Source organism: Rosa rugosa, chromosome 5, assembly GCF_958449725.1.
Source record: "Rosa rugosa chromosome 5, drRosRugo1.1, whole genome shotgun sequence".
Lineage (NCBI taxonomy): Eukaryota > Viridiplantae > Streptophyta > Magnoliopsida > Rosales > Rosaceae > Rosa > Rosa rugosa.
This window is the reverse complement of record NC_084824.1, coordinates 33,305,116-33,316,951: the sequence shown is the minus strand read 5'-3', so window position 1 is coordinate 33,316,951 and position 11,836 is coordinate 33,305,116. Positions and strand designations below refer to the sequence as shown.

The 11,836-nt window shown below is 37.6% G+C and overlaps 1 pseudogene; it reads right to left on the bottom strand.

The window, feature by feature from the left end:
* Positions 1-4,728: 4,728 nt before the first annotated feature.
* LOC133711559 (CDPK-related kinase 1-like) lies at positions 4,729-7,806 on the bottom strand (annotated as a pseudogene).
* Positions 7,807-11,836: the final 4,030 nt, after the last annotated feature.

Below are 11,836 nucleotides of genomic sequence, written 5' to 3'. Positions count from 1 at the left end.
CCTAAGTGTTTGCAACCACATAAGATTAAAATACAAAAGTTATCTATAACGCAAATTTAATTAAACAAACCCACATAAGCAACTTTCGAAGAACAATATATGAATCTGAAAATTTCTCAATTAATCTTAAAATTCCAGAAATTAATAATTGTTCAAACACATATGTCAACTAGTTCATAACCAACGAAATTCAAAGCAAAGGTTACAAAGAAGAGGTCGAATTACAACGTGAGATGAAGATGGTGATGAACGAATGATGTGGTAGTCTCTTGAATCTCGAAAGCAAGCTTCAAGGATGGTGGTGGATGATGATGCTCACGGCAATTCTTCTTCTCCCTTGGCCTTGCTTGAATTCCGTGGAGATGACTAGAGGATGGAAGAACTCACGGCTATGCTAGAGGGATTTTCTGATTTTTCTGAGTTGTAAAACGTATGGGAGAGGACCTTTTGACGTTGTGAATAAAGGAGTATATATAGGAGCACGGCAAACTTGGTCCCCAAGCACATATTTTCTGATTTATTTTCCAAGGAATTAAGTTAATAATTCCACATAGCTTCAACCAATGAGAAATTGCCAAGTAAGCCCTAGTGTGTCATCCAACCAATCACAAAACTCCATGGAGATTCCCTAATATATTCTTGCCGAATTCCCTTGATTATTTTCTGATTTTCTTCTTGCAATTTCGGCCAAAATATACTTAGGGTTTCTAGGAATGAATCTAGACGCCTTTTGGTGCTTTTCTTGATGTCCACACTTTTTCTTTCCATAAAACTCTCCCTAGAATATCTTTTTGCCGAATTCTCTAGGGTTTCTTCATGAATATCACGGCAACTTCCTCCTTTTCCTCTTGGCTTGGACGGCAAGAGTCTCCTAGGGTTTATCTTTCCATTAAAATTACCCTAGAAAATCTCTTGCGTAATCTTGTTTTAATTTCTGATTTTCACGCCATCTCCCTTGTTTCTCTCTTTGGTTTTCACGGCAAAACATCTCTAGGGTTAGGGTTTTGCGTCACAAACCCTAATGTCATGGGCTTTGATGGGCCTTGGTCCAATTTGCCGAATCCATAGAGTTCTTGGGCCTCGTTGCTTCATCTTCAAGCCTTCTCATTTTTCAACGCAAAACACATTATTTTTCCATTTCTTTTTCATGGTTGCGTTGGAAACTTGCTAGGGAAGCCTTCCTCCATTTCGCAGTGTTTCCTGGTTGGACTAGGAAAACTTCTTTTCTTCATTTCTGCTCATTTCTGTGGTCCAATGTCCTTCATTTTTGTTCCCCTTGATGTTCGCAAGCTCCTCTTTCCATTTATGAGTTCATTTCCACTTTTTAGCTCGGAGCTCCTGAAAATAGAAACTAGTATGAAAAATAGAAACTTACCTAATTTGAAAAATAGAAACTTACTAAAAATGAAAAATAGAAAGTTACTAAAAATGAAAAATAGAAACTTTCCTAAACTGAAAATGGAAACTTGCCAGAAATGAGAAATGAAAACTACAAAAATAGAAACTTTATACAAATAGGAACTTTCCCAATCAAAGAATGGAAACTTTCCAAAACAAGGATTTTTCAAGGAAATGGCGCAGGAAAATGTAGAGAAATGCAGTTAAAACGTCGCATTAAAATGCTCCTATCAATTATATCATCTCTCAAATTGCACATTCACTTTAGCAGCCAAGTCAGACATTTCTTTCTTAATCACCCCATATGTTTTGGCCTGATCTCCACTACCAACACGATCGCCAACCTTTGCCACAAGAACATTATATATATATATAGATTATATTTTATGATATCGATTATATTTTATAGTTGTTTATGATGCAAATAATTTTTGTAGGTTCTTACTAACACTAAAAGAATATGTTCGTAATCGTGCACATCCCGAAGCGTCAATTGCTGAAGGGTACTTGATGGAAGAGTGCATGACATTTTGCGCGAGATATTTGGATGAAGTAGAAACGATGTCCATGAGACCAGAAAGAAATTATGATGGTGGTACTGATTTTGGTCGTCCTTTAGGTAAAAAAGTTGAAGTAAGCTTTGATGATATTATATGGGCGCAAGCACATAGTTATGTGCTGGCAAATAGTGAAGCAGTAGCGCCATTTCGAAAGTAAGTTATTACTTGATTTCCAATTTAATTCTTTCTATATTTAATCAACTTCTAAGCAATGAATCTCTTTTCAATCAGAGTTGACGTCCCTAGTGCCATGGATGCTGAGGTACTTGCTGTTATTGAGGCCATTCAAGTGGCTTGGGTTCTGCGTTGGACTCATATATGGCTTGAGACGGACTCAATGCTTGTCTTACATTATTTTCGAAACCCAGGTCTTATTCCTTGGAGACTTAGAACCCGATGGCATAATTGTTTGTTTCAAGCTTGTCAACTCACTTTTCATGTCTCACATATATATCGAGAAGGCAATAGTGTTGCAGATAAGCTAGCAAATTATGGAGCTTTGAATGCGGGAGCTGTCTGGTGGGCTTCCCTTCCTTCGTTCATCAGTACTCAATTCAGTCATGATTTTAATTCACGTACTAGTTATCGATTCCTTTAGAGTTGTTTCTTTTTGTTTACGCACTGGTGTAGACGATTGTCTTGTGCACCTTGCTCGTTTTTTGTCTTCTGTTCATTGTTTTGGTTCTTATGTAGCTCGGGGTTCAGGTTTTATGTCCCCCCCGATGCAAAGTTTTATTTTAATAAATGGAACCGAGCGTGGGGCTGAGCCTCCCAGCTTGGCTGGGTTCCAAACCCCTTAAAAAAAAAAAATAATAATAAAAAAAATCTCTTTTCAATCAGGCAATATCTTGACTTACTTACACAGGAGAAGCCTGATCAAGGAATTCATTATATCCAGAATTTTCTCAATAGAACATTTCACACATGGTTTAAAAAATATGTGAGTACTTTAAGTTATTATTTACGATAAGAATATAAGGTTGACCAAGTATTATTTATAATTTTATTTTATATTTATGATTGTTATATATAGGTTTAGACACAACGATGAACTTTTAATAGAGTATTTTCTGACGAAATCAACATTTTGGCTAATGGTCCTCATAAGGAGGCTTGAAGGTTCAAAGGATATTTTATCAATGGCTTTCGATTTCGTACAAAGAGTAGAGAAAAAAAAAAGGCCACCCAAAATTCTGGTATTATGATGGACACTGACACTATGAGTTATGCTAGTACAAGAGATAGGAATCCTCGAAAAAGTGAGGAGAGATTGTATGGGGTATTAACAGATGTGCTTGAAATCCGTTACAGCAATGACATGAAATTTGTCTTATTCAATGGTGATTGGGTCAACAATCGAATGGCATTGAAAAAGATGAGTTTAAAGTGTGAATTTTAATCATCTTATGTACAAAAACAATGTAGCAGGGGAAGAACCTTTTATTTTCGCATAACAAGCAAGACAAGTTTGTTATGTGCAAGACCCGTCGGATCCTAATTGGCATGTTGTTCTTCACATGACTGTTAGAGATCTATTTGATATGTATTCGAATGATTCTTCTTGTCGTCCAGTAGAAGTGCCTCAAGTTGAATTGTATGCACAACAACATTTGGATGAAATTATATATCAAAATGATGCGGATGTTAGTTAGGTGAGAGAAGGAGTGGATGGAATAGAGGTGGATGTAATTGAACATGGTATTAATGATGAATTGGATGAATGCAATTGACCGATGTTTACTAGGAACTTTTATTTGACATTATTTTTTTCTTAAGATAATATTCTGGTATAGAATTTTACATTATTGAATATTATTTGGTAGCAGACCTTTTCTTAGTGTTTCACATTGTGATTTATTGTATTTGGCTGCATATAATTTATTATCCTTATTTTTGTTCTTGTCTATTTAATGGTATTAATTTAATTTTTCATATATAAATTTGGTTGATTGCAAGGAAAAATTTTAAGAACAGTACATGAAGTATAGGCCGTTCCGAAGTTCGGTGTATTTGGTTTCAAAGAATTAACTTTGGTACATGACGTTACAATCCCGACCCAAAATCAGTGTATGCCATTACGGCCCCCGTTAGTCAATCTGATTTTAGTCAAATTTGTAAGGGCAAATTCGTCTCTTCATGAATTAACAAAAAAAAATTGCAGAAGAAGAAGAAGGAGTAGGAGGAACACTACTAGAATTATGCCCTCAGACATCGGCCAAAAACCGATGAGAAAAAGAATTCCGACCGATGTCTTAGTGGGTGATGAGAAATGTCCGGAAAATCCACACATCGGTTTTTAGCCGATGTCTAGTATCATTATACACATCGGTTCCTCATTATAAATCGATATAAATACGTTTAAATTATAACAAACTTGTATGTTTATATATTGTCAAACCCTCATCTTATTGCCTTTAATGCTTAAAGAAATATATATCCTACAACACAACTATGCATTTTAACATCGTTATTCATTTAAAAACGATGACTGATACTGTTTCACACATCGGTTTTCTGGTCTTCATCGATGACAATATTTATACTGGACATCAATCTCTATCTAAAATACGATGTGCACTAGTTTGTGGCACATCAGTTCCAACATAGTAATTCAATCTCTTATGGTTAATGGGACATCGATTTTCATTTTGAAACTGATGTATTTCTCTTAATAGACATCTGTTTTTATGGTTATGACTGATTTAAACTTTATGTATAGACATCATGTTCTTTAGATGAGGATGATGTCCACAAAATATATAGCTGCTGCTATAAAATGCAATCCATATTTCAAAAAAGTAATTTGAATATTAGAGTATTCTGTCCAAAATCATTATCCTTGACAGTTCACAAAATAGGCAAAATAAAACCCCAGTTAACCTACAAGAAGTCTAGCCTAGCAATTTCTATTGTAGTTTTGTTCACAATTGCTGCAGTCACTTCATCTGTCACAAAAAGGTGCGAATTAGGTGCGCTGCAAGACTGAAGAAAGCATATGGATAGTTCACATCACTCCTAATGCTTCTGTTGAGTTGGCAGGCACATGTAATACAAAATTCCAAGTATATGAATTAACATTTTCCTGAAGATTTTCACCTACTCTAATTGTTCTAGTCTCTTGCTCCTGAAGATTACACTTTGCAAAGGATTTACCTTGTGATATGACCAAATGTATTTGCAATAGTTACGTTCCTTCCTAGTGGCCATACTAATCGAAACAGTCCATTTGCCATCTGGCTAATACACAGCAGTAGAAGGAACTGTGTGAAAAACCTGTTACAAGTCAACAAATTTTCATAATTATATTTGATAACCTACTAACTTGATCTGTCTGACCAAATAAAATTAACTTACTGTGTGATTAAGTCCAGCATCAGAAAATATGCGCACTTCGCCTTGGTGTTCATCTCTTTTGATTTCCACCTATAACAATCATTACCAATGCTTTATTTTTCAAAAAGACTGAAACATCCTCCTTTAATATACATGCAACTTATTTATTAGCAAAGAAAAATCATTGTTCAAATAGCAGGTGAAATAAAACTTTGTGCAGTACTTGAAAAGATAGATAACAACACAAAAGTATCATTAATCCCTAGTCAAATTTTAGGAGCATCATAAAGGTAGGAATTGATTACCTCTAGTACTCAAAACACATTTGTCATTTGATAGCTTCTTGAGAATCAAATCATATAACTTATGATGTATATACTCTTGAATGTAGAGGAAAAGAGAAAAGAGAAAAGCTTTTAGGAAAAGAGGATACCGCATGCCCCTAAAGCCATGTCCCTAAGCCACTAAAATCAAAAGTCATTTTTTACACATAACTGTCCAATTAATCTGCCTAAACTGGGCAATATGGGCTCCAATATGTTTATACTTACAAGAGTAGTGGTCGCCAAGAACTGAATTACAATGTACAAAATATCTAAGGAGGGAAAAAAAAAAAACTGAATTACTAAAAATTAAAACAGCCAAGACTAAAATATGCAGGTAGCTTAGGTGATTTATATTTAGATTCCTAGCCACAACCAAAACAACAAAATTCATTTTTGTTCACAATATAGAAATGGCAGCTCAATAAGCCGATGAAACCAAAATCAATTTCTTTCGCAAGCCCAGACAAACATAAAATAAGAAGATATAACCCTTTACTGGGTGACTCCATCCCTATTATAAACAGCAGTCACTTTCACATATATTCTTAGAGCATGCACTTGAATAACAGAATGACAAGATATTACAGTAGCAGACTTCATTCCCAATTACAGTAACTTCCAAATCTATTCTTAGAGCAAGCTTTCCAATAACAAAACGGCAACGTGTGTACCCAAATGGTAAGGATGTCCACAGCTCGTCTTTCATCCCTTAGCCATGGGTGGGCAGTGAAGACAGTAGATAGATCAAAAAGAAATAACTATACATACATGAAACTAGCAGGAAAAACTAGTGCAATATCATAATCAAAGAGGTACTAGAGAGAGTGTATCAATTATTTATTAATCCACTGAAGATCGTATGGAATATTAAAAAAAGACTTACTTAAAGCTTGAGCAGCAGCCAATTCTTTTTCTGTGATCCTTGTTCGGAAGCCTCTTGACAAAATCTTTGGCTTTTGGGGACACTATGGGCCAAGGTGTATCATTAAAGTTAGGATCAGCTCTTAGCACCGAGCGGAAGATTCCTGATTCAGTTCGTGCCCAGAAAGGTCTACTTCCACAGAGCAATATATATGTTATTACACCTATGCTCCACATATCTGCTTCAACACTGTAGGATCTATGTACCACTTCAGGTGCAACATAGTATGCACTAGCTACCAACAATATCGTTGAGGCGCTGATCTACACAAGTAGAACTAAGGTTCTGTGAAAAGTGAAAATGATAACTAAAGATCTTGTATATTGATTTCTAGGAAGGCAATTTTTATTTTTCAAACAATATGGCCAACATGTCAGGAAAAAGAATCCTAAACAATCCAAGGAAATAAACAGAATCATAAATGATGCAGAAGAGCTTCATAGGAAGAAAAAAAAAACAAATAACAAATAACACTACAACCACAACTAATATAAGCAAGAAGCTATTGGACTATTACAAAAGAAGTCCAAGGCATGAATCAAAGTGCAGTAACACATTCTTGAAGCCAAAAAAAATAGTACGTGGAAGCATTACCAGGCCTAATAAAATCGGAGAGACCAAAATCAATAACCCTTATTGAAGCATCCTCTTCTCTTGTGGCAAAAAGAAAATTCTGCCAAGCAGTCAAATGAAAAGAGTAATTGGTAATAGGTTCGGACGAGAACTGAAGATGTAAAACAAACTACATGTGGAGGGGACTTCCAATTCTATTCCATCCAAATGCAAGAAAGTAGTGGAAAGTGGAAACTTTGAATGTAGTTGTACCTCTGGCTTTAGATCACGATGCACAACACCTTGCAGATGACAATAGGCTACAACACTTTGAATTTGCACAACAATAACTTTAGCATCTTCTTCTATGTATCTTCCACCCCTGCCACAAGGAGTTACTGAGAATAAATCAAATTGAAATCATAAATCTGAAAGTGCCCAACTACAAGTTTCAATATAAAGAATATTATTCTACCTGGACAAAATTTTATCCAGTAGTTCTCCACCTTCACACAACCTGAAAGTGAAAGAGATGAGCGAAAATCATATCAAATTTCAAAACAGGTTTTTCTGCCAACAAAAGTGTTCATTCTTCTCAGTTCTAAGGCCATCTCAATCGTTGCTTTGTCACTTTGAACCTCAAAACTTGGCTAAAAGGCTTGATCACCCTGCCAAAATCACAAAACCAATATAGCCTCCTCCTTTACACAACCATAGATGCTCAACAACACGTACACTAATTTGAAATGTATTGTAAAATAGAGAAATGCAAAATTAGCTAAGCACTGACCTCTTTCACAAACCATGTAACGTCCCGAACCCAAATTCACCCGTTTACTAGTCATTTGGACGGTAAACGACCTTTACTTTCACTTTTACTTTCGGTTTAGTACCTTTAGTGGCCCTAAAAGTTGACTTTTTGTTCGGGTCAAAATTTGAGAAACGTTTCTTCATGGAAGTTGTAGAGGACGTTAAACCGAGCGCGTGCATATGTGGTTCGTAAAAATCGGAGCTCGTATGCGATAGTTATAAGCGAAATAGTAAAGTTACTGTTTACGGTTACTGTTCATGGTAAGTTTCTATAAATAGCCAAATTACTGTGGTAAGTTTCCATTTTTGGAAACTTACCCGGCCTTTTCTCTCTCTTCTCCCCCGACATTTTCTTCCTCTTCGGCCCGATTTCTTCTCCCTCCGGTTTCTTCCTTCTCCGGCCGACCCACGACGGAATCCGGGCACCGGCAGGTTCGCCTCCTCCTCCTTGTCACGCCTGGGGTGGTGTTTTGCGGTGGCTCGACCGGTGGAGCTCGGAATTGAGCTATGAAGGTTACTGTAGCCGATCGGAACTTTCATCGATTTCCGGCGATTCCGGCCGTTTCCGGCCACGAAATTGGCATCGAAGGTTCGGTTTTCATCACTGATCATTTCCCCTATGGCCTTGTGTCACGATTTGTTGTGTAGAAGTCGAATTGATGAATTGAAATTTTAGGGTTCTTGAGAAATTTCTGGGCTTGTGTTCATCGGCCGAATTGGAGCTCTTTCAGGTAAAATTGGAACTTGTTGTAGTTGAATGAATGGTTGGGTGTGTTGAGTAGATGCTACTGTCCAAATTTGGTGGACATCGGAGGTGGTGGCCGCCGGCGCGTGGGGCCCACGCGCCGCCACTGTTGGTGGCGCGTGGAGGCGTGTAGGGCAGTGTTTTAATTCCAGTTTTTAGCCCATTAAATTCTATAAATGTTGTAGAGCTTGTATGTGAAGTTTGGTGATTTTTGGAGAAACTTGGAATTAATTATGAATTTTTGAAGTTTAGGGTTTCGATTATCGAATTACGAGAATCCGACCGTCGGATATCTCTCGGTTCTGCTTTGGAACCTTTAAATTAACGAATTGGTATTAGTGGTATAATTTGGGCTGAATCCGAGGAGAATGGGAGATGTAAATTATGAGGAATTGAGTTTAGGAATTATATTAAATTGTTGAATAATTATTCAAGGAATATAATCGTGTACAGGATGTCGTACCGAGCCTTGGCTCGATGAAGGAACTCGTATACGTGATCGTCGGAATAGTACTGTGAGTGGACTTTTGTTTTAAATAATGATGCATGCGTTTATTTCTTGAATTAATTCTTTATTTAATTATCATATTACTTTTCAAGCATATTATTTGTTTCCGGAATTTGATTATTGGTTTATCTCCTGGATTGGCTTTCAATAATGATTTTCTGAGATGGATTATGATTTACCTCGGTCATGAATTTCGGATATTAATTCGTTATGCTCGGATTCGAGTTTGTGATTTATGTTGATTTCCGGAGTTTCATATTTAATTTCATTCATCGATTTGAGATTTCTGAAAGATTTTCGAAATGGGATTTCGATGGAATTATTTCTTAATTATTTTTTTTGAATATGAGTTTATTTTTGGTGTGGGACACGCCGTTAATTTATTGATCTTTCTTATTTATTTATCGACTTTCGGATTTTGGCATTGGGAATGCCTTGATGATGATTTTGGAATTGGTTTTGTTTCGAATTATGGAGATTATGATTTATTATTATTTCTCGCATTTTTGCTATTGATTTGAGATATTCTTGGCGTGTGGGACACGTCGTTGGAAATTCATTTGCGAGAGTTGGGGGAAGCCTTATGTATTTTGGATTTACTGGATTTTCGGTTATGTTTCCCTGTGCCATACTGAGGGGTGATTTTATCATGCTAGCATTGATTTTCCGCCTTTGTGGCGCGGTGATGGGATCACCGTAGCCCTTCCGCCTTTGTGACGCAGGTTACTGTCTCTGTGACAGTAATTCTGTAGCCCAGTATCCTATCGCTACACTTAGTGGCGTAAGGGTATATTACGGGAGTTATGGGAGTTCTTTAGCCTGGGAGGCTATCACCCAACCAAGCCTGCGTGGCTTATTCGTATGGCTATCATCTTCCCCTACTTATACTATTTTTGACTAGCGGGGACTAGTCTGAGTTTTCTTAACCAGCGGGGCTGGACTTATATTTTCGAGTATTGAAATTTCAATCTTTTACTTTGTTGTTTTGACTAGCGGGGCTAGTCGGTTTTCTGGAGTTCAACGTTTTTCGGGTTATTTTCTTAAGTGTTCTATAAATGTTGCATGCATCCGGATTTTATATATCGAAAAATGTGGGAAAGTATGAAGTTTTATTTTGTTTTATTCATATTAAATTATTTATTTTTGTCCACTCACGCTAACGTTTTTATGTACTTTCCCCTGGGCCCTTCGGTTTCAAATGCCCAGTTTGCAGGCGAATTAGTGGAGGTCGGGCGTACATGACATTTGAGGCATAATTGTCACCACTTCCGCATTGTAGGATCCCTTGATCATTTACTCTACTTTTTTATTTCCTTGTGAATTAGTATTGCTCTGATAACCTTTGGGATTTGTATTGTTAAGTTGAGTTTTGTGTTTTGCGAGTTGGGGAATGTTGATTTGGGGAGCAGGGTGGCTCCAGGAGCATAAGGATGGGCGATTTAGAAGTGTGAATTCTCTTTCTACAGGTTTTGGGTTGTCCATTTTAGGGGAAGTTCCGCCAAATTTTTGGTAGAATTTCTTCAAAGGTGGGCCCCGCAGGGCCACTTCGGATTTCAGGGTGAAATTCGGGGCGGGTCTTGTCTAACCATTTGAGGAGTTCACACTCAGCAATGCCTTCACCGGTTTGAGCCAATTGGCACATCAACTATACCATTACCACTAGTTACATCACTCGATGCCTGAGCTTATATTGAGTAAACCAGCACCTCTTCACATTATGAGTAATATGGCCAGACTGCAACAATTGCACAACCAAATACGTAAACGATCAAGATCACAGATAAAATTACAAAATTTATACAAAATCAGGCAACTTTCGATCTTGGACTAATCATTCGATCAAAACCCAGACCAAAATCTGCTGAAAGAGACTCACTCTAGGTATCCCATCAACATATCGACATGAGCTGGAAGATGAGAATACACGAAATTGAGAGGTGTGATCTGAGCACACCGTCGTCGGCAGTAGGCTCGGAACAGCTCACGATTAGAGCCAGCGGTGGCCGGAGACCAAAGCCCGCTTGCTCCAGCGGTGGCCGGTTACCTTCCCAGACTTCCATCCTAAGACAGGAGATCGGAGAAAAATCAAAGGCGTCGGAATCTGCAAAGTGGATCAGGGATTTTGGAGGCAACGACGGAGGAAAGTCGAACTGAGCTTCGGCGTAGTCGATCTGAGCTACCCTATGACAAGCCCAACAAACAGAAGAAAAGGACGATGAAGAGAAGATAGAAGAGAGGAGAGAGAAGAGAGAGAGGATTGTGGAGGAGCTGCTGGTTGGGTGAAAGAGTTAGGGTTCGAAAGTGTTTGGTGTTGAGTCAAAGTGAAAAAATAGTAAGTGTTGGGGGGGAATGAAAATTTGGTCCCCACGCCTCTCAAACTTTTTAAGTTAGTCCCTCCGCGTTTTTTCAAAATTTTTGAACGAGACTTTACACATCGGTTAATTTAACGACCAATGTTTATAATCACAATAGAAATCGGATATTTGATGAACCGATGTTAGATCGTTTTTTTACATCGCGTGCAATTCCGACCGATTTAATAGTGATGATGTCTGATGGCATAATTCTAGTAGTGGAAGAAGGAGAAGGAAGACGAAGAAGAAGAAGGAGGAGGAGAAGGAAGAAGAAGAAGAAAAAGAAGAGGGAAGAAGGAGGAGAAGGAAGAAGAAGGAGAAGGAGATG